Below are 20,698 nucleotides of genomic sequence, written 5' to 3'. Positions count from 1 at the left end.
AATGGATGATAATGAGTGTCACGGATCATCACATCCACCAGGTTGAAGTACGAATGGTATCTTAGAATAGGAATAAATCGAATTGAATAGAAAATAGTAGTAATTGCATTAAAACTTGAGGTACAGCAGAGTTCCACACCCTTAATCTATGGTGTGTAGAAACTCCACCGTTGAAAATACATAAGTGATGAAGGTTCAGGCATGGCTGAATGGCCAGCCCCCAAATTATGATGTGCAATTCAAATAATAGGAAAAGGACCAATGGTCAAAAGACGAATAATACACTAGTAAAAAGTTTTATTTATACTAAACTAGCTATTAGGGTTTACAGAAGTAAGTAATTGATGCATAAATCCACTTCCGGGGCCCACTTGGTGTGTGCTTGGGCTGAGTTTGATCTATCCACAAGCTGAGGCTTCTCTTGGAGTTGAACACCAAGTTGTAACGTGTTTTGGGCGTTCAACTCTGTGTCGTGACGTGTTTCTGGCGTTTGACTCCAAAATGCAGCATGGAACTGGTGTTGAACGCCAGTTTACGTCATCAATTCCCAAATAAAGTATGGACTATTATATATTGCTGGAAAGCTCTGGATGTCTACTTTTCAACGCCGTTGAGAGCGCGCCATTTGGAGTTCTGTAGCTCCATAAAATTCATTTCGAGTTCAGGGAGGTCAAATTCCAACAGCATCAGCAGTCCTTTATCAGCCTCCTATCAGAGTTTTGCTCAGGTCCCTCAATTTCAGCCAGAAAATACCTGAAATCACAGAAAAACACAAAAACTCATAGTAAAGTCCAGAAATGTGAATTTAGCATAAAAACTAATGAAAACACCCCTAAAAGTAACTAGATCATACTAAAAACTTCCTAAAAACAATACCAAAAAGCGTATAAATTATCCGCTCATCAGAACACCAAACTTAGATTGTTGCTTGTCCCCAGGCAATTGAAAATCAAATAGGATAAAAAGAAGAGAATATACTATAAATCTCAAAATATCAATGAATATTAATTCTAATTAGATGAGCGGGACTTGTAGCTTTTTGCTTCTGAACAGTTTTGGCATCTCACTTTTTCCTTTGAAGTTTAGAATGATTGGCTTCTCTAGGAACTTAGAATTTCGGATAGTGTTATTGACTTTCCTAGTTAGGTATGATGGTTCTTGAACACAGCTACTTATGAGTCTTGGCCGTGGCCCTAAGCACTTTGTTTTCCAATATTACCATCGGATACATAAATGCCACAGACACATGACTGGGTGAACCTTTTCAAATTGTGACTCAGCTTTGCTAGAGTCCCCAGTTAGAGGTGTCCAGAGCTCTTAAGCACACTCTTTTGCTTTGGATCACGACTTTAACCACTCAGTCTCAAGCCTTTTACTTGGGCCTTCATGACATAAGCACATGGTTAGGGACAGCTTGATTTAGCCGCTTAGGTCTGGATTTTATTTCCTTGGTCCCTCCTATCCATTGATGCTCAAAGCCTTGGATCCTTTTTACCCTTGCCTTTTAGTTTTAAGGGATATTGGCTTTTTCTGCTTGCTTTTTCTTTTTCTTTCTATTTTTTTTGCCAAATTTTTTTTCGCAAGCTTCTTCTTTTTCACTGCTTTTTCTTACTTCAAGAATCAATTTTATGATTTTTCAGATCATCAATAACATTTCTCTTGTTCATCATTATTTCAAGAGCCAACAATTTTAACATTCATAAACAACAAGATCAAAAAAATGCACTGTTCAAGCATTCATTCAGAGAACAAAATGTATTGTCACCACATCAATATAATTAAACTAAATTCAAGGATAAATTCGAAACTCATGTACTTCTTGTTCTTTTGTATTAAAAACATTTTTCATTTAAGAGAGGTGAAGGATTAATGGAATTATTCATAACGTTAAGACATAGTTACTAAATACTAATGATCATGAAGTAGGAACACAAAACATAAAATTCCGACTTGTTGAATGGGGTTGGTTAGAACTTCCCAACCTCTTCTTTGGATCTCATGTCGGATCTCCGGATACTCATGTTTCTTGAGCTTGAAAGGGACCTCAGGGATCACCTTCTTCTTGGTTACAACATCATAGAAGTGGTTTTGATGGGCTTTGGAGATGAATCTTTCCATCTCCCATGACTTGGAGGTGGAAGCTTTTGTATTCCCTTTCCCTTTTCTAGAGGATTCTTCGGCCTTAGGTGCCATCAATGGTAATGGAAAAACAAAAAGCTTATGCTTTTACCACACCAAACTTAAAATATTGCTCGCCCTCAAGCAAGAGAAGAAAGAAAAGAAGAAGAAGAAGAGAAAATATGGAGGAGGTGTATTCGGCCAAGGTGTGGAAGAGGGGGTTGTGTTGTGTGTAAAATAAAGAGAATGGAGGGGTTTATATAGTGAGGGGAGATGGAGTAGGTTCGGCCATTTAGGGTGGGTTTGGGTGGGAAAGAAATTTTGAATTTTGAAGGTAGGTGGGGTTTATGGGGAAGAGCGGATGGATGTGAATGGTGAAGGGGGTGATTGGGAAGAGAGATTGAGGTGATTGGTGAAGGGTTTTGGGGAAGAGTGTTTTAGGATTATTAGGAGGTAAGGTGAGAATAAGTTAGGTGGGGATCCTGTGGGGTCCACAGATCCTGAGATGATCCTGTGGGGTCCACAGATCCTGAGGTGTCAAGGATTTACATCCCTGCACCAATTAGGCATTTAGAATGCCTTTGCATACTATTCTGGCATTTAAACGCCGAAGTGATGCACGTTCTGGGCGTTCAACACCCATGTGTAGCATGTTTCTGGCGTTGAATGCCAATTCCATGCTTGTTACTGGCGTTCAGCGCCAGCTTTCCTCAGGGCATATTCCTGGCATTCAAATGCCAGGATGTTGCTTGTTTCTGGTGTTCAACGCCAGATCCATGCTCTGTTCTGGCGTTGAACGCCAGCCAGATGCTCCTTACTGGCGTTTAAACGCCAGTAAGTCCTTCCTCCAGGGTGTGATTTTTCTTCTGCTGTTTTTGATTCTGTTTTTAATTTTTGTATTTTTTTCGTGACTCCACATGATCATGAACCTAATAAAACACAAAATAAAAATAAAAATAAAAATAAAATTAGATAAATAAAAATTGGGTTGCCTACCAACAAGCGCTCTTTTAATGTCACTAGCTTGACAGTGGGCTCTCATGGAGCCTTAGAGAAGTTCAGACCACGATGAAGTCCCCCAACACCAAACTTAGAATCTGAATGTGGGGTCTTCTTAACACCAAACTTAGAGTTTAGTTGTGGCCTCCCAACACCAAACTTAGAGTTTAACTGTGGGGGCTCTTTTTGACTCTGTACTGAGAGAAGCTTTTCATGTTTTCTCTCCAGTGTTGCAGAGGGATGGCCATTTGCCTTAAACACAAGGTAGTCCCCATTCAATTGAAGGACTAATTCTCCTCTGTTAACATCAATCACAGCTTCTGCTGTGGCTAGGAAAGGTCTTCCAAGGATGATGCATTCATCATCTTCTTTCCTAGTGTCTAAGATTATGAAATCAGCAGGGATGTAAAGGCCTTCAACCTTTACTAACACATCCTCTACTAATCCATAAGCTTGTCTTACTGACTTGTCTGCCAATTGTAATGAGAATAAGGCAGGTTGTACCTCAATAATCCCCAGTTTCTCCATTACAGAGAGTGGCATAAGGTTTATGCTTGACCCTAGGTCACATAGAGCCTTGTTAAAGGTCATGGTGCCTATGGTACAGGGTATTAAGAATTTCCCAGGATCTTGTCTCTTATGAGGTAAAGTTTTCTGAACCCATGTATCTAGTTCACTAATGAGCAAGGGAGGTTCACTTTCCCAAGTCTCATTACCAAACAACTTGGCATTCAGCTTCATGATAGCTCCTAAATATTGAGCAACTTGCTCTCCAGTTACATCTTCATCCTCTTCAGAGGAAGAATAGTCTTCAGAGCTCATGAATGGCAGAAGGAGATTTAATGAAATCTCTATGGGCTCTATGTGAGCCTCAAATTCCTTTAGGTCCTCAATAGGGAACTCCTTCTTGCTTGAGAGACGTCCCATGAGGTCTTCCTCATTGGGATTCACGTCCTCCCCCTCCTCCTTGCATTCGGCCATATTGACTATGTCAATGGCCTTGCACTCTCTCTTTGGATTCTCTTCAGTATTGCCTGGGAGAGTACTAGGAGGAGTTTCAGTTACTTTCTTACTCAGCTGGCCCACTTGTGCCTCCAAATTTATAATGGAGGATCTTGTCTCACTCATGAAACTTAAAGTGGCCTTTGACAGATCAGAGACTAAGTTTGCTAAATTAGAGGGGCTCTGCTTAGAATTATCTGTCTGTTGCTGAGAAGATGATGAAAAAGGCTTGTTATTGCTGAACCTGTTTCTTCCACCATTATTAAAGCCTTGTTGAGGCTTTTGTTGATCCTTCCATGAGAAATTTGAGTGATTTCTCCATGATAAATTATAGGTGTTTCCATAAGGTTCACCCATGTAATTTACCTCTGCTATTGCAGGGTTCTCAAGATCATAAGCTTCTTCAGAAGCTGCCTCTTTAGTACTGTTGGATGCATATTGCCATCCATTCATACTTTGAGAAATCATGTTGACTTGCTGAGTCAACACTTTGTTCTGAGCCAATATGGCATTCAGAGCATCAATTTCAAGAACTTCCTTCCTCTGAGGCGTCCCATTAGTCACGGAATTCCTCTCAGAAGTGTACATGAATTGGTTATTTACTACCATGTCAATAAGTTCTTGAGCTTCTGCAGGTGTTTTCTTTAGGTGAATGGATCCACTTGCATAATGGTCCAATGACATCTTGGAGAACTCAGATAAACCATAATAGAATATATCTAATATGGTCCATTCTGAAAACATGTCAGAAGGACACTTTTTGGTCATCTGCTTGTATCTTTCCCAAGCTTCTTAGAGGGATTCACCATCTTTCTTCTTGAAGGTTTGAACATCCACTCTAAGCTTGCTCAGCTTTTGAGGAGGAAAGAATTTATCCAAGAAGGCCGTGACCAGCTTATCCCAGGAATCTAGACTATCTTTAGGTTGTGAATCCAACCATGTTCTAGCTTTGTCTCTCACAGCAAAAGGGAAAAGCATGAGCCTGTAGACTTCAGGATCTACTCCACTCATCTTAACAGTCTCACAAATCTGCAAGAACTCAGTTAAAAACTGATAAGGATCTTCAGATGGAAGTCCATGAAACTTGCAGTTCTATTGCATTAAAGCAACTAATTGAGGTTTCAGCTCAAAATTGTTTGCTCCAATGGCAGGAATTGAGATGCTTCTTCCATCAAACTTGGACGTGGGTTTAGTAAAATCACCAAGCATCCTCCTTGCATTATTGTTGTTGGGTTCGGCTGCCATCTCCTTCTCTTGTTCGAAAATTTTAGAAAGGTTGCCTCTGGATTTTTGTAATTTAGCTTCTCTTAGTTTCCTCTTTAGAGTCCTTTCAGGTTTAGGATCAGCTTCAACAAGAGTGCCTTTTTCCTTGTTCCTGCTCATATGAAAGAGAAGAGAAAAAGAAAAGGAAGAGGAATCCTCTATGTCACAGTAAAGAGGATCCTTATTATTAGTAGAAGAAGAAAGAAATAAAAGTGGAGAATCCAAACACAAGGGTGAGGATAGAGGCAGTGATTGGGGATGAAGAGATGTGAAGAGAAGTGTTAGTAAATAAATAAATAAATAGAAGAAAATGAGAGAGAGAATTCGAAAATTAATTTTGAAAAGGAGTTAATAATTTTCGAAAATTAAAGATGAGATAGAATTAAAATTAAAATTTGAAACAATTAATTAATTAAAAAGAATTTTTGAAAAAGATGTGAGATATTTTCGAAAATTAGAGAGGGAAAAGTAGTTAGGTGGTTTTGAAAAAGATAAGAAACAAACAAAAAGTTAATTAGTTAGTTGGAAAAGATATTAAAATCAAATTTGAAAAGATAAGAAGATAAGAAGTTAGATAAGATATTTTGAAATCAAATTTTTGAAAAAGATATGATATAAAGATATGATAAAAAGATAAGATTTTTAAGAAAAAGATATTTTGAAAAAGAATTAATTTTTAAAATTAAAATTGATTACTTGACTAACAAGAAACTAAAAGATATGATTCTATAATTTAAAGATTGAACATTTCTTAACAAGAAAGTAACAACCTCAAATTTTTGAATCAATCACATTAATTGTTAGTGTAATTTTGAAAATTATGAAATAATATTAAGAAAAGGATTTTTGAAAAATGTTTTAAAATTTTCGGAATTAATAAGATAAAAATGAAAAAGATTTGATTTTTGAAAAAGTTTTGAAAATATAAGATTTTTAAAATTGAAAATTTGACTTGACTTTGTAAGAAACAACTAATTTTAAAAATTTTTGACCAAGTCAACCCAAAATTTCGAAAATTAGGAGAGAAATAAGGAAAATATATTTTTTTATTTTTGAATTTTTGATGATGAGAGAGAAAAACATAAAAATGACTCACAACATCAAAATTATGAATCAAAACTCATGATGCATGCAAGAACACTATGAATGCCAAGATGAACACCAAGAACACTTTGAAGATCATGATGAACATCAAGAACATATTTTTGAAAAATTTTTGATGCAAAGAAAACATGCAAGACACCAAACTTAGAAATTTTTAATGCTTAGACAATATGAATGCAAAAATGCACATGAAAAACAACAAAAGATGCAAAACAAGAAAACATCAAGATCAAACAAGAAGACTTACCAAGAACAACTTGAAGATCATGAAGAACACTATGAATGCATGAACTTTCAAAAAGTGCATAATAATTTTTAAAACATGCAATTGACACCAAGCTAAAAAAAATTGACACTAGAAATTTTGTATTTTCTTTTATTTTTTTCGAAAATATTCTTTAGAAAAACGAAAATAAAGAAAAAAATTTTGAAAGATTTTTGAAAACTATTTTTTTGAAAAGAAAATATAAAGAAAATTACCTAATCTGAGCAACAAGATGAACCCTCAGTTGTCCATACTCGAACAATCCCCTGCAACGGCACCAAAAACTTGGTGGACGAAATTGTAATCATCAACAATGGCTCCAAAGACTTGGTGCTCTCAAACATAAATCACACTTTGTCACAACTCCGCACAACTAACCAGCAAGTGTACTGGGTCGTCCAAGTAATACTTTACGTGAGTAAGGGTTGATCCCACAGAGATTGTTGGTATGAAGCAAGCTATGGTCATCTTGTAAATCCCAGTCAGGTGAATTTAACTGAATTAAGAGATTATTGGAATTTCGAATAATAATAAATTAAACAGAAAATAAAGATAGAGTTACTCATGTAATTCAATGGTGGGAATTTCAGATAGGTGTATGGAGGTGCTGTGTTCCTTCTGAATCTCTGCTTTCCTACTACTTTTATCCAATTTTTATCACTCCTTTCTATGGCAAGCTGTATGTAGGGCATCACCATTGTCAATGGCTACATCCCATCCTCTCAGTGAAAAAGGTCCAAATGCTCTGTCACGGCACGGCTAATCATTTGTCGGTTCTTGATCATGTTGGAATAGAATCCCTTGATTCTTTTGCATTTGTCATCACGCCCAGCAATCGTGAGTTTGAAGCTCGTCACAGTCATTCAATCCCATAATCCTACTCGGAATACCACAAACAAGGTTTAGACTTTCCAGATTCTCATGAATGCCGCCATCAATTCTAGCTTATACCACGAAGACTCTGATCTCACGGAATGGAAGGCTCGGTTGTCAGGCGAGGGGCAACCATGCATCGTGTATCAGGAATCCAAGAGATACGCACTCTAGCTTTCGCTTGTAGAACGGGAGTGGTTGTCAGGCACGCGTTCATAAGGATGGATGATAATGAGTGTCACGGATCATCACATCCATCAGGTTGAAGTACGAATCGTATCTTAGAATAGGAATAAATCGAATTGAATAGAAAATAGTAGTAATTGCATTAAAACTTGAGGTACAGCAGAGTTCCACACCCTTAATCTATGGTGTGTAGAAACTCCACCGTTGAAAATACATAAGTGATGAAGGTTCAGGCATGGCCGAATGGCCATCCCCCAAATTATGATGTGCAATTCGAAGAATAGGAAAAGGACCAATGGACAAAAGATGAATAATACACTAGTAAAAAGTTCTATTTATACTAAACTAGCTATTAGGGTTTATAGAAGTAAGTAATTGATGCATAAATCCACTTCCGGGGCCCACTTGGTGTGTGCTTGGGATGAGTTTGATCTATCCACAAGCTGAGGCTTCTCTTGGAGTTGAACGCCAAGTTGTAACGTGTTTTGGGCGTTCAACTCTGGGTCGTGACGTGTTTCTGGCGTTTGACTCCAGAATGCAACATGGAACTGGCGTTGAGCGCCAGTTTACATCATCAATTCCCGAATAAAGTATGTACTATTATATATGGCTGGAAAGCTCCGGATGTCTACTTTCCAACGCCGTTGAGAGCGTGCCGTTTGGAGTTCTATAGCTCCATAAAATCCATTTCGAATGCAGAGAGGTCAGATTCCAACAGCATCAGCAGTCCTTTGTCAGCCTCCTATCAGAGTTTTGCTCAGGTCCCTCAATTTCAGCCAGAAAATACCTGAAATCACAGAAAAACACACAAACTCATAGTAAAGTCCAGAAATGTGAATTTAGAATAAAAACTAATGAAAACATCCCTAAAAGTAACTAGATCATACTAAAAACTTCCTAAAAACAATGCCAAAAAGCGTATAAATTATCTGCTCATCAGGCGCGCTCTCAATGGCGTTGGAAAGTAGAAATCCAGAGCTTTCCAAAAATATATAATAGTCCATACTTTATTCGTGATTAGACGACATAAACTGGCGCTCAACGCCAGTTCCATGCTGCATTCTGGAGTCAAACGCCAGAAACACGTCACGAACCAGAGTTGAACGCCAGAAACACGTTACAACTTGGCGTTCAACTCCAAAAGAAGCCTCTACACGTGTAAAGCTCAAGCTCAGCCCAAGCACACACCAAGTGGGCCCCGGAAGTGGATTTCTGCATCAATTAGTTACTTCTGTAAACCCTAGTAGCTAGTCTAGCATAAATAGGACTTTTTACTATTGTATTCAGTGTCTTTGATTGTATTTTTTGATATTTTGATCACGTTTGGGGGCTGGCCATTCGACCATGCCTGGACCTTCATCACTTATGTATTTTTAACGGTGGAGTTTCTACACACCATAGATTAAGGGTGTGGAGCTCTGCTGTACCTCAAGTTTCAATATAATTACTACTATTTTCTATTCAATTCTGCTTGTTCTTATTCTAAGATATTCGTTGCACTTCAACATGATGAATGTGATGATCCATGACACTCATCATAATTCTCACCTATGGACGCATGACTGACAACCACTTCCGTTCTACCTTGGGCCGGGCACATATCTCTTGGATTCCTTAATCAGAATCTTCGTGGTATAAGCTAGATTGATGGCGGCATTCATGAGAATCCGGAAAGTCTAAACCTTGTCTGTGGTATTCTGAGTAGGATTCTGGGATTGAATGACTGTGACGAGCTTCAAACTCGCGATTGTTGGGTGTGATGACAAACGCAAAAGTATCAAGGGATTCTATTCCAACATGATCGAGAACCGACAGATGATTAGCCGTGCTGTGTCAGAGCATTTGGACCATTTTCACTGAGAGGATGGGATGTAGCCATTGACAACGATGATGCCCTACATACAGCTTGCCATGGAAAGGAATAAGAAGGATTGAAGGAAGGCAGTAGGAAAGCAGAGATCCAATAGGGACAAGCATCTCCACACAATTATTTGAAATTCCCACCATTGAATTACATGAGTAACTCTATCTTTATTTTCTATTTTATTTATTATTCGAAAACTCCATAATATTTACAATCCGCCTAACTGAGATTTACAAGATGACCATAGCTTGCTTCATACCAACAATCTCCGTGGGATCGACCCTTACTCACGTAAGGTTTATTACTTGGACGACCCAGTGCACTTGCTGGTTAGTTGTGCGGAGTTGTGACTAAGTGTGATTCACGTTTGAGAGCGCTACCAAGTTTTTGGTGCCATTGTTGATGATCACAATTTCGTGCACCAGCGTTCAACTCCAAAAACAGCCCATGCACGTGGGAAGCTTAAGTCTCAGCCCCAGCACACACCAAGTGGCCCCCAGAAGTGGGCACTATCCATTTTAGTTTACTTATTTTCTGTAAACCTAGGTTACTAGTTTAGTATTTAAACAACTTTTAGAGAATTATTTTGTATCTCATGACATTTTTAGATCTGAATTTTATACTCTTTGACGGCATGAGTTTCTAAACTCCATTGTTGGGGGTGAGGAGCTCTGCAGCGTCTCGATGAATTAATGCAATTATTTTTGTTTTCCATTCAAACATGCTTGTTCCTATCTAAGATGTTCATTCGCGCTTCACTATGAAGAAGGTGATGATCTGTGACACTCATCACCTTCCTCAATCCATGAACGTTTGCCTGACAACCACCTCCGTTCTATATTAGATTGAATGAGTATCTCTTAGATTCCGTAATCAGAATCTTCGTGGTATAAGATAGAATTGATGGCGGCATTCATGAGAATCCGGAAAGTCTAAACCTTGTCTGTGGTATTCCGAGTAGGATTCAAGGATTGAATGGCTGTGACGAGCTTTAAACTCATGATTGTTGGGCGTAGTGACAGACGCAAAAGAATCAATAGATTCTATTCCAACATGATCGAGAACCAACAGATGATTAGTCGTGCTATGACAGAGCATTTGGACCATTTTCACTGAGAGGATGGGAAGTAGCCATTGACAATGGTGACGCCCTACATACAGCTTACCATGGAAGGAACTTTGCACTTTTGAAAGTGAGGAAGCATTATGTTATAGGAATTCAGAAGACAAAGCATCTCCAAAACTCCAACATATTCTCCATTATTGCACAATAAGTATTTATTTTATGCCCTTTGACTTTTTACAATTAAAACGAAAGAACCCTATTGGCATCCTGACTAAGATCAACAAGATAACTATAGCTTGCTTCAAGCCAACAATCTCCGTGGGATTCGACCCTTACTCACGTAAGGTATTACTTGGACGACCCAGTGCACTTGCTGGTTAGTTGTGCGGATTGCAAAAGTGTGATTGCAATTTCGTGCACCAAAAACCTCATAACCATTTGAATCCGCCTGACTAACATTTACAAGATGACCATAGCTTGCTTCAAGCCGACAACCTCCGTGGGATCGACCCTTACTCACGTAAAGTATTACTTGGATGACCCAGTGCACCTACTGGTCAGCTGCGCGGAATTGTGGGAGAAGTGTGAACTCACGATTTCGTGTACCAAGTTTTTGGCGCTGTTGTTGGGGATTGTTCGAGTTTGGACAACTGACGATTCATCTTGTTGCTTAGATTAGGTAATTTTCTTCTTGTTTCAACCTTTATTTTATTTTCAAAAAGTTTTCAAAAATCTTTCAAAAAAAATTTTTCTCTTCTTTTTCGCTTTTCCAAAAAAAAAATTTCGGAAAAATTAGAAAAAAATTAATAAAATCATAGAAACAAAAATAACTTTGTGTTTCTTGTTTGAGTCTAAAGTCAAATTTTAAGTTTGGTGTCAATTACATATTTTTTATTTTCCTTAAAAAAATTTTTTCGAAAACTCATGCATGGTGTTCTTCATGATCTTCAAGTTGTTCTTGATGATTGTCTTTGTTTGATCTTGTGATTTTCTTGTTTTGTGTCTTTTCTTGTTTTTCATATGCATTTTCAATTTGTTAGTGTCTAAACATTAAAAATTTCTAAGTTTGGTGTCTTGTATGTGTTTCTTTTCTTAAAAAAAATTTCAAAAATAAATTCTTGATGTTCATCATGATCTTCAAAATGTTCTTGGTGTTCATCTTGACATTCAAAGTGTTCTTGCATGCATTTTTTGTTTTGATCCTAAATTTTCATGTTTTGAGTCATTTTTGTGTTTTTCTCTCTCCTCATTAAAAATTCAAAAATAAAAAAAATATCTTTCCCTTATTTCTCTCATAAATTTTGAAATTTTGGATTGACTCAGTCAAAATTTTTTTAAAAAAATTTAGTTGTTTCTTATGAGTGAAGTCAAATTTTCAATTTAAAAATCAAATCTTTTCAAAACTTTTTCAAAAATTAAAACTTTTTCAAAAATCAAAATCTTTTTCTTAATTTCAAACTCATATTTTCGATTACTTTACTAACAATTAATGTTTTGATTCAAAAATTTCGAGTTTGTTACTTTCTTGTTAAGAAAGGTTCAATCTTTAAATTCTAGAATCATATCTTTTAGTTTCTTGTTAGTCAAGTAATCAACTTTAATTTCAAAAATCAAATCTTTTTTAATTTCCTTTTCAAATCTTTTTCAAAATAAATTTTCAATCACATCTTTTTAAAATTCAATTTCAAAATCTTTTCTAACTTCCTATCTTTTCAAGATTGATTTTCAAATCTTTTTCAATTAACTACTTGACCTTTTATTTGATTTTAAAAAAATTTACCATTTCTTATCTTTTTCAAAACCACCTAACTACTTTTTTCTCTCTCCAACTTTCGAAAACCACTAACAACTTTTTCAAAAATCTTTTTAATTAACTAATTATTTTAAACTCTAATTTTGTTTTATTCCTTTCTTAATTTTTGAATACTAACTAATATTTAAAATAAAAATAAAAATATTTTTCCCTTTTTTTATTTAATATTCGAATTTTCTCTCTCTCATCTCTTTCTATTTATTTATTTATTTACTAACACTGCTCTCCTTCTTAAAATTCGAACCTTCTCTCCCTTTCTGTGTTCGAATTCTCTTTATTTTCTCTCTACCTCATTCTTCTCTTCTTCTCTTCTTCTACTCACATAAAAGTTTCTCTATACTGTAACATAGAGGATTCATCTTCTTTTCTGTTCTCTTCTTTTTCACATGAGCAGGAACAAGGATAAGGATATTCTTGTTGAAGCCGATCCTGAACCTAAAAGGACTCTGAAGAGGAAGCTAAGAGAAGCTAAAGCACAACTCTCTGGAGAGGACTTGACAGAAATTTTCAAAAAAAGAGAAGACATGGCAGCCGAAAATAATAACAACAATGCAAGGAAGATGCTTGGTGACTATGCTGCACCAACTTCCAACTTCTATGGAAGAAGCATCTCAATTCCTGCCATTGGAGCAAACAACTTTGAGCTTAAGCCTCAATTAATTTCTCTAATGTAGCAGAACTGCACGTTTCATGGACTTCCATTAGAAGATCCTCATCATTTTTTATCTGAATTCTTGTAGATCTGTGATACTATTAAGACCAATGGGGTTGATCCCAAGGTCTACAAACTTATGCTTTTCCCCTTTGCTGTGAGAGACAGAGCTATGACATGGTTAGACTCACAATCTAGAGAAAGCCTGAACTCTTGGGACAAGTTAGTCAATGCTTTATTGACCAAATTCTTTCCACTTCAAAAGATTAGTAAGCTTAGAGTGGATGTCCAAACCTTCAAACAGAAGGAAGGTGAATCCCTCTATGAAGCTTGGGAAAGATACAAGCAATTAACCAAAAGGTGTCCTTCTGACATGTTTCCAGAATGGAGCATCATATGTATATTCTATGATGGTCTGTCTTAGTTATCCAAGATGTCATTAGACCACTCTGCTGGTGGATCTCTTCATCTGAAAACACCTGCAAAAGCCAAGGAACTTATTGAGATGGTTTCAAATAACCAGTTCATGTACACTTCTAAAAGGAATCCTGTGAATAATGGGGTGACTCAGAAGAAAGGACTTCTTGAGATTGATACTCTGAATGCCATATTGGCTTAGAACAAAATATTAACTCAGTAAGTCAATACAATTTCTTATAATCTGACTGGATTGAAAGCTGCATCCGGCAGTGCTAAAGAAGCCTCCTCTGAAGGAGAAGCTTAAGACCCTGGGAATCCTGCAATGGAAGAGGTGAATTACATAGGAGAATCCTATGGAAACACCTATAATTCTTCATGGAGGAATCATCCAAATTTCTCATGGAAGGATCAACAGAAGCCTCAATAAGGCTTCAATTACAATAATGGTGGGAGAAATAGGTTTGGCAATAGCAAACCTTTTCCATCATCCTTTCAGCAACAGACAGAGAATGCTGAGCAGAGCCTCTCTGGCTTAGCAAACATAGTCTCTGATCTATCTAAGGCCACTTTTAGTTTCATGAATAAAATAAGGTCCTCCATCAGAAATTTGGAGGGACAAGTGGGGCAGCTGAGTAAAAGAGTTACTGAAACTCCTCCTAGCACTCTCCCAAGCAATACAGAAGAGAACCCAAAAAGAGAGTGCAAGGCCATCTACACGTCCAATATGGCCAAACCTGTAGAGGAGGGAAAGGCAGTGATTCCCAGTGAGGAAGACCTCATGGGACGTCCACTGGCCAACAAGGAGTCCCTTATTGAGGAACCATAGGAATCTGAGGCTCATCTAGAGACCATAGAGCTTCCACTGAACCTACTATTACCATTCATGAGCTCTGACGAATATTCTTCCTCTGAAGAGGACAAAAATATTACTGAAGAGCAAGTTGCTCAATATCTAGGAGAATCATAAAGCTGAATGCCAAATTATTTGGTAATGAGACTAGGGAGGATGAACCTCCATTGCTCATCAATGAACTAAGTGCATTGGTTCAGCTGAAGTTACCTCAAAAGAAAGAGGATCCCAGAAGGTTCTTAATACCTTGCAACATAGGCACCATAACCTTTGAGAAGGCTCTGTGTGACCTAGGGTCAAGTGTAAACCTCATGTCACTCTCTGTAATGGAGAAACTAGGGATCTTTGAGGTACAAGCTACAAGAATCTCACTAGAGATGGTAGACAAATCAAAGAAATAGGCTTATGAACTTGTAGAGGATGTCTTGGTAAAGGTTGAAGGCCTTTACATCCCTACTGACTTCATAATCCTAGACACTGGGAAGGATGAGGATTAATTCATCATCCTTAGAAGACCCTTCCTAGCCACATCAAAGGCTGTGATTGATGTGGATAGAGGAGAGTTAGTCCTTCAATTGAATGAGGACTACCTTGTGTTTAAGGCTCAAGGATCTTCTTCTATAAACATGGAGAAGAAGCATGAAAAGCTTCTCTCAGTACAGAGTCAAATAGAGCCCCCACACTCAGACTCTAAGTTTGGTGTTCGGAGGCTACAATCATGATCTGAACATCTGTGAAGCTCTAAAAGAGCTCACTGTCAAGCTATTGACATTAAAGAAGCGCTTATTGGGAGGCAACCCAATTTTATTTTATTTATCTATGTTATTTTATGTTTTATTTAGGATCATGATTATGTTCATGTGGAGTCACAAATACAACTGCAAAAATTAAAGAAAAATCAAAAACAGCATAAAAAATGGCACACCCTGGAGGACGAGCTTACTGGCATTTAAACGCCAGTAAGGATACCAAAATGGGCGTTTAACGCCCAGCCTGGCACTATTCTAGGTGTTTAAACACCAGAACTGGTAGGCAAACTGGCGTTTAGACGCCAGTAAAGGTACAAAAATGGGCGTTTAAACGCCCAGTCTGGCACCTTTCTAGGCGTTTAAACGCCAGAAAAGGGCAGCAGACTGGCGTTTAAACGCCAAAAATGGGCATCAGCCCGGCGTTTAAACACCAGAAAGGCACATAGAGGGCGTTTAATGCCAGTAAGGTGCAGGGATGCAAAATTCTTGACACCTCAAGATCTGTGGACCCCACAAGATCCCCACCTACCTCAACTCACTCTCTCTCTTCTTCACACATTCCAATAACACTCTTCCCCATATTCTCCTTACCACTCACATCCATTCCCTAATTCTCATAAACCCATCATACAACCCACCTACCCCCACCTACTCAAATTCAAACTATTTCCCTCCCAAACCCACCCCTTCTCACACGAACCAACTCCCTCTCTTACCCTATAAATACCCCTCCTTACTCCTTCATTTTCACACATCACATACACTCATAACCACCCTTGGCCGAACCCTCTAAAGCCTCCATCTCCCACTTTCCTTCTTCTTCTCCTCCTTTCTTTCTTCTTTTGCTCGAAGACGAGCAAACCTTTTAAGTTTGGTGTGGGAAAAAGCATTGCTTTTTATTTTTTCATAACCATTAATGGCACCTAAGGTCGGAGAAACCTCTAGGAAGAGGAAAAGGGAAGGCAGTTGCTTCCAACTCCAAGTCATGAGAGATGCAGAAATTCATCTCAAAAGCCCATCACTAGAAAGAGGATGGAGCAAACAAAAGAGCCCACTCATGGACCTCAACAAGAGCATGAGGAATTCCCTCATCAAGAAATCCCTGAGATGCCTCAAGGGATACATTTTCCTCCACACAACTATTGGGAGCAACTAAGGATAGGAGCATCAAAAGCACTAAGAATGGAGCACCAAAAGCACTCCATTATCCTCCATGAAATTAGAGAGGACCAAAGAGCCATTAGGGAGGAGCAACAAAGGCAAAGAAGAGATATTGAGGAGCTTAAGCACTCCATAAGATTTTCAAGAGGAAGAACTAGCCGCCATCACTAAGGTGGACCCGTTCTTTAATTTCCTTGTTCTTATTTTTCTGTTTTTCGATTTTTTATGCTTTATATTTGTCTATGTTTTCATTACATGATCATTAGTGTCTAGTGTCTATACCTTAAAGCTATGAATGTCCCATAAATCCTTCACCTTTCTTAAATGTAAAATGTTCCTAATTACAAAAGAACAAGAAGTACGTGAATTTCAAATTTTATCTTGAAATTAGTTTAATTATTTTGATATGGTGGCAATACTTTTTATTTTCTGAATGAATGCTTGAACAGTGCATATTTTAGATAGTGAAGTTTATGAATGTTAAATTAGTTGGCTCTTGAAAGAATGATGAAAAAGATAAATGTTATTGATGATTTGAAAAATCATAAAATTGATTCTTGAAGCAAGAAAAAGTAGTGAATAACAAAGCTTGCGAAAAAAAAGTGGCCAAAAAAAGAAAAAAAAAAGAGAAAAAGCAAGCAGAAAAAGCCAATAGCCCTTAAAACCAAAAGGCAATGGTAAAAAGGATCCAAGGCTTTGAGCATTAATGGATAGGAGGGCCCAAAGGAACAAAATCCTAGCCTAAGCGGCTAAATCAAGCTGTCCCTCACCATGTGCTTGTGGCATGAAGGTCCAAGTGAAAAGCTTGAGACTGAGTGGTTAAAGTCGTGATCCAAAGCAAAAAGAGTGTGCTCAAGAACTCTGGACACCTTTAACTGGGGACTTTAGCAAAGCTGAGTCGCAATCTGAAAGGGTTCACCCAGTTATGTGTCTGTGGCATTTATGTATCCGGTGGTAATACTGGAAAATAAAGTGCTTAAGGTCACGGCCAAGACTCATAAAGTAGCTGTGTTCAAGAATCAATAACACTATCTAAATTCTGAGTTCCTAATGGATGCCAATCATTCTGAACTTCAAAGGATAAAGTCAAATGCCAAAATTGTTCAGAGGCAAAAAGCTACTAGCCACGCTCATCTAATTGGGACTAAGTTTCATTGATATTTTGAGATTTATTGTATATTCTCTTCTTTTTATCCTATTTTGTTTTTAGTTACACGGGGACAAGCAACAATTTAAGTTTGGTGTTGTGATGAGCGGATAATTTATATGCTTTTTGGCATTGTTTTTACATAGTTTTTAATATGTTTTAGTTACTTTTTAGTATATTTTTATTAGTTTTTATGCAAAAATCACATTTCTAGACTTTACTATGAGTTTGTATGTTTTTCTGTGATTTCAGGTATTTTTTGGTTGAAATTGAGGGACCTGAGCAAAAATCTGATTCAGGAGCTGAGAAAGGACTGAAGATGTTGTTGGATTCTGACCTTCCTTCACTCAAAGTGGATTTTCTGGAGCTACAGAGGCCCAATTGTCACGCTCTCAATCACATTCGAAAGTAGACATCTTGGGCTTTTCAGCAATGAATAATACTCCATACTTTGCCCGAGATTTGATGGCCCAAATTGGCGTCAAAACGCCCACCAAAGACCTTTTTCTGGCGTAAAACGCCAGAACTGGCACAAAAGCTGGAGTTAAATACCCAAACTGGCACCAAAACTGGCGTTTAAACTCCAAGAAGAGCCTATGCACGTGAAAGCTTCAATGCTCAACCCAAACACACACCAAATGGGCCCCAGAAGTGGATTTCTGCACTATCTACACTTAATTACTCATTTTCTGTAAACCTAGTTCACTAGTTTAGTATAAATAGCACTTTTTACTATTGTATTCATATCTTTAGATCATTTTTGAGACTATCTTTGGATCACTTTTGATCTCTTGATAACGTTTTGGGGGCTGGCCATTCGGCCACGCCTGAACCTTCATCACTTATGTATTTTCAACGGTGGAGTTTCTACACCTCATAGATTAAGGTGTGGAGCTCTGCTGTTCCTCATGAGTTAATGCAAAGTACTATTGTTTTCCTATTCAATTCACGCTTATTCTTGTTCTAAGATATTCACCGGTACTTTAATCTGATGGATGTGATGATCCGTGACACTCATCATCATCCTCCCTTATGAACGCGTGCCTGACAACCACCATCGTTCTATCTGCAAGGGCTTGAGTGTGTATCTCTTGGCCTCCTGGTTCACGACACATGGTTGCCTCTCCTGACAACAGAGCCTTCCATTCTGTGAGATCAGAGTCTTCGTGGTATAAGCTAGAATCAATTGGCAGCATTCTTGAGATCCAGAAAGTCTAAACCTTGTCTGTGGTATTCCGAGTAGGATCTGGGATGGGATGATTGTGACGAGCTTCAAACTCGTGACTGTTGGGTGCAGTGACAGTGTGCAAAAGAATCAATGGAATCGAGAACCGACAGCTAATTAGCCATGCGGGAAACCGTAGCAGACATGTTTTCACTGAAAGGACAGATGGTAGCAATTGACAACAGTGATCCACCAATATACAGCTTGCCATGGAAGGGATTACGCAAGATTGGATGAGGACTGAAGAACTGAAGATTGATGGTTTAGAAGTTATAGTAAACTCTCGTTGTAAGTATAGTTACTAAACCAAGCAATCAACCTTTCTTACAAACATTTTGGTTGTCACAAGTAACACACCTATAAATAAATTGATAACCGAAGTATTTAAACCTCGGGTCGTCTTCTCAAGGAATTGCAGGGAGGTATGTTCTTATTATTGGTTATGAGTTTTGTAAATTGGGGGTTTTGAGAATGAGGAACAAGTATGATAAATGATAAGTGAAATAAATAAATATCTATAAAATAAACTCTTGGCAAGGTGTGAGAAACTAGAACTCCTATCCCGGTTATCTTATCAATTGTAATGAGAATTGGATTTTTCTCCCACTAAGTCAACTTCTAACTATGAAGGTAAGTCAAGTGGATGAATTAATTTTTAATTCCTCAGGTCCTAGTCTTTCCTTGGGAAAGGCTAGAGTTATTGGAACTCGAATTAATTCTTGAAGAGTTTCAATTTTCAGTCAACAATGAGTTTGACAACTCAAGAGTTACCAATTAATCAACCAAAGCCAAGAATGTAGAAAGCTAAATTAAAATCATATATCTGAAAACATCTCAATAATGTATATTAAATAAGAGAATCAATCCTAACATGAAAAGTTCATAAGCAAATTGGGCAACACAAATCAGATACAAACGAAAGCATCAGAGTAAATAAAAGTAGAAGAGAAACATAAGTTATTGAACCTGGTATGAAGAAACAATCCTAATGACTAAAAGAAATCCTAAATCCTAGTCCTAAGAGAGAGGAGAGAACCTCTCTCTCTAAAAGCTACATCTAAATTGTGAAAAGTGAATTATGAAAGAATGATGAGTCTCTGCATGTTCCCTGACTTTAATCTGTGTTTCTGGGCCAAAAACTGGGTTGAAATACGGCCCAGAATCTCTGTCAGTGACTTTTGTAATTCTGCAGATCGCGCATGTCACGCGTCTGCGTCGTCCACGCGATCGCGTCACTTAGCTTTTTCGTATCACGCGTGCGCGTCGTCCACGCATTAGCATCGTCCACGCATTCGCGTCATTCGTGCTTTTCCAATCCGCGCGGTCGCGTGAGCCAAGCGGCCACGTCAATACGATTTCTTCTCTTCCGCGCGGTCGCGTCACTTCTCGCTGGTCATCTCCTTAATTTCTTGTATTCCATCCATTTTTGCAAGCTTCCTTTCCAATCTCCCACTCATTCATGCCCTATAAAGCTTGAAACACTTAACACATAGATCATGGCATCGAATGGAATAAAGGAGAATTAAAATACCTAATTAAAAGTCTCTAGGAAATAGGTTTTCAATCTTGTAATAATTTTAGGAAGGAAATATAAATCATGCAAATCATATAAATAAGTGGGTGAAAAGCTTGATAAAACCACTCAATTAAATACAATACAAACCATAAAATATTGGTTGATAGAATGCAACCAATCAAATAGGCTCAAAATCTCACTGGTTTTGTGTGTTCGAGCTCTAAATCATGTTCCAAAATAATATTTCTTCAAACAAGTTTTTCAAAAAGTTTTTAATTTAAATTAGTGAAATACTATAAAATGTTTCTTGAAAAAGAAAATATTACTTCAACCAAGTGGTAAAATATGCACAAATAAAACAGACATGCAATCAAACATGCAAATGCAACAATGAAAAACAAAAATTGGTGTTGAGAAAGGACTAA

The 20,698-nt window shown here is 37.7% G+C and overlaps 1 non-coding gene across 1 annotated transcript; it reads right to left on the bottom strand.

The window, feature by feature from the left end:
• Window positions 1-13,476: 13,476 nt before the first annotated feature.
• LOC112716855 (small nucleolar RNA R71) lies at window positions 13,477-13,580 on the bottom strand. The gene has a single exon (XR_003160501.1). It is a non-coding gene; the product is annotated as a small nucleolar RNA R71 (small nucleolar RNA).
• Between the last annotated feature and the right edge of the window lie 7,118 nt (window positions 13,581-20,698).

Source organism: Arachis hypogaea, chromosome 1, assembly GCF_003086295.3.
Source record: "Arachis hypogaea cultivar Tifrunner chromosome 1, arahy.Tifrunner.gnm2.J5K5, whole genome shotgun sequence".
Classification (NCBI taxonomy): domain Eukaryota; kingdom Viridiplantae; phylum Streptophyta; class Magnoliopsida; order Fabales; family Fabaceae; genus Arachis; species Arachis hypogaea.
This window is presented reverse-complemented; position numbering and strand designations above follow the sequence as displayed.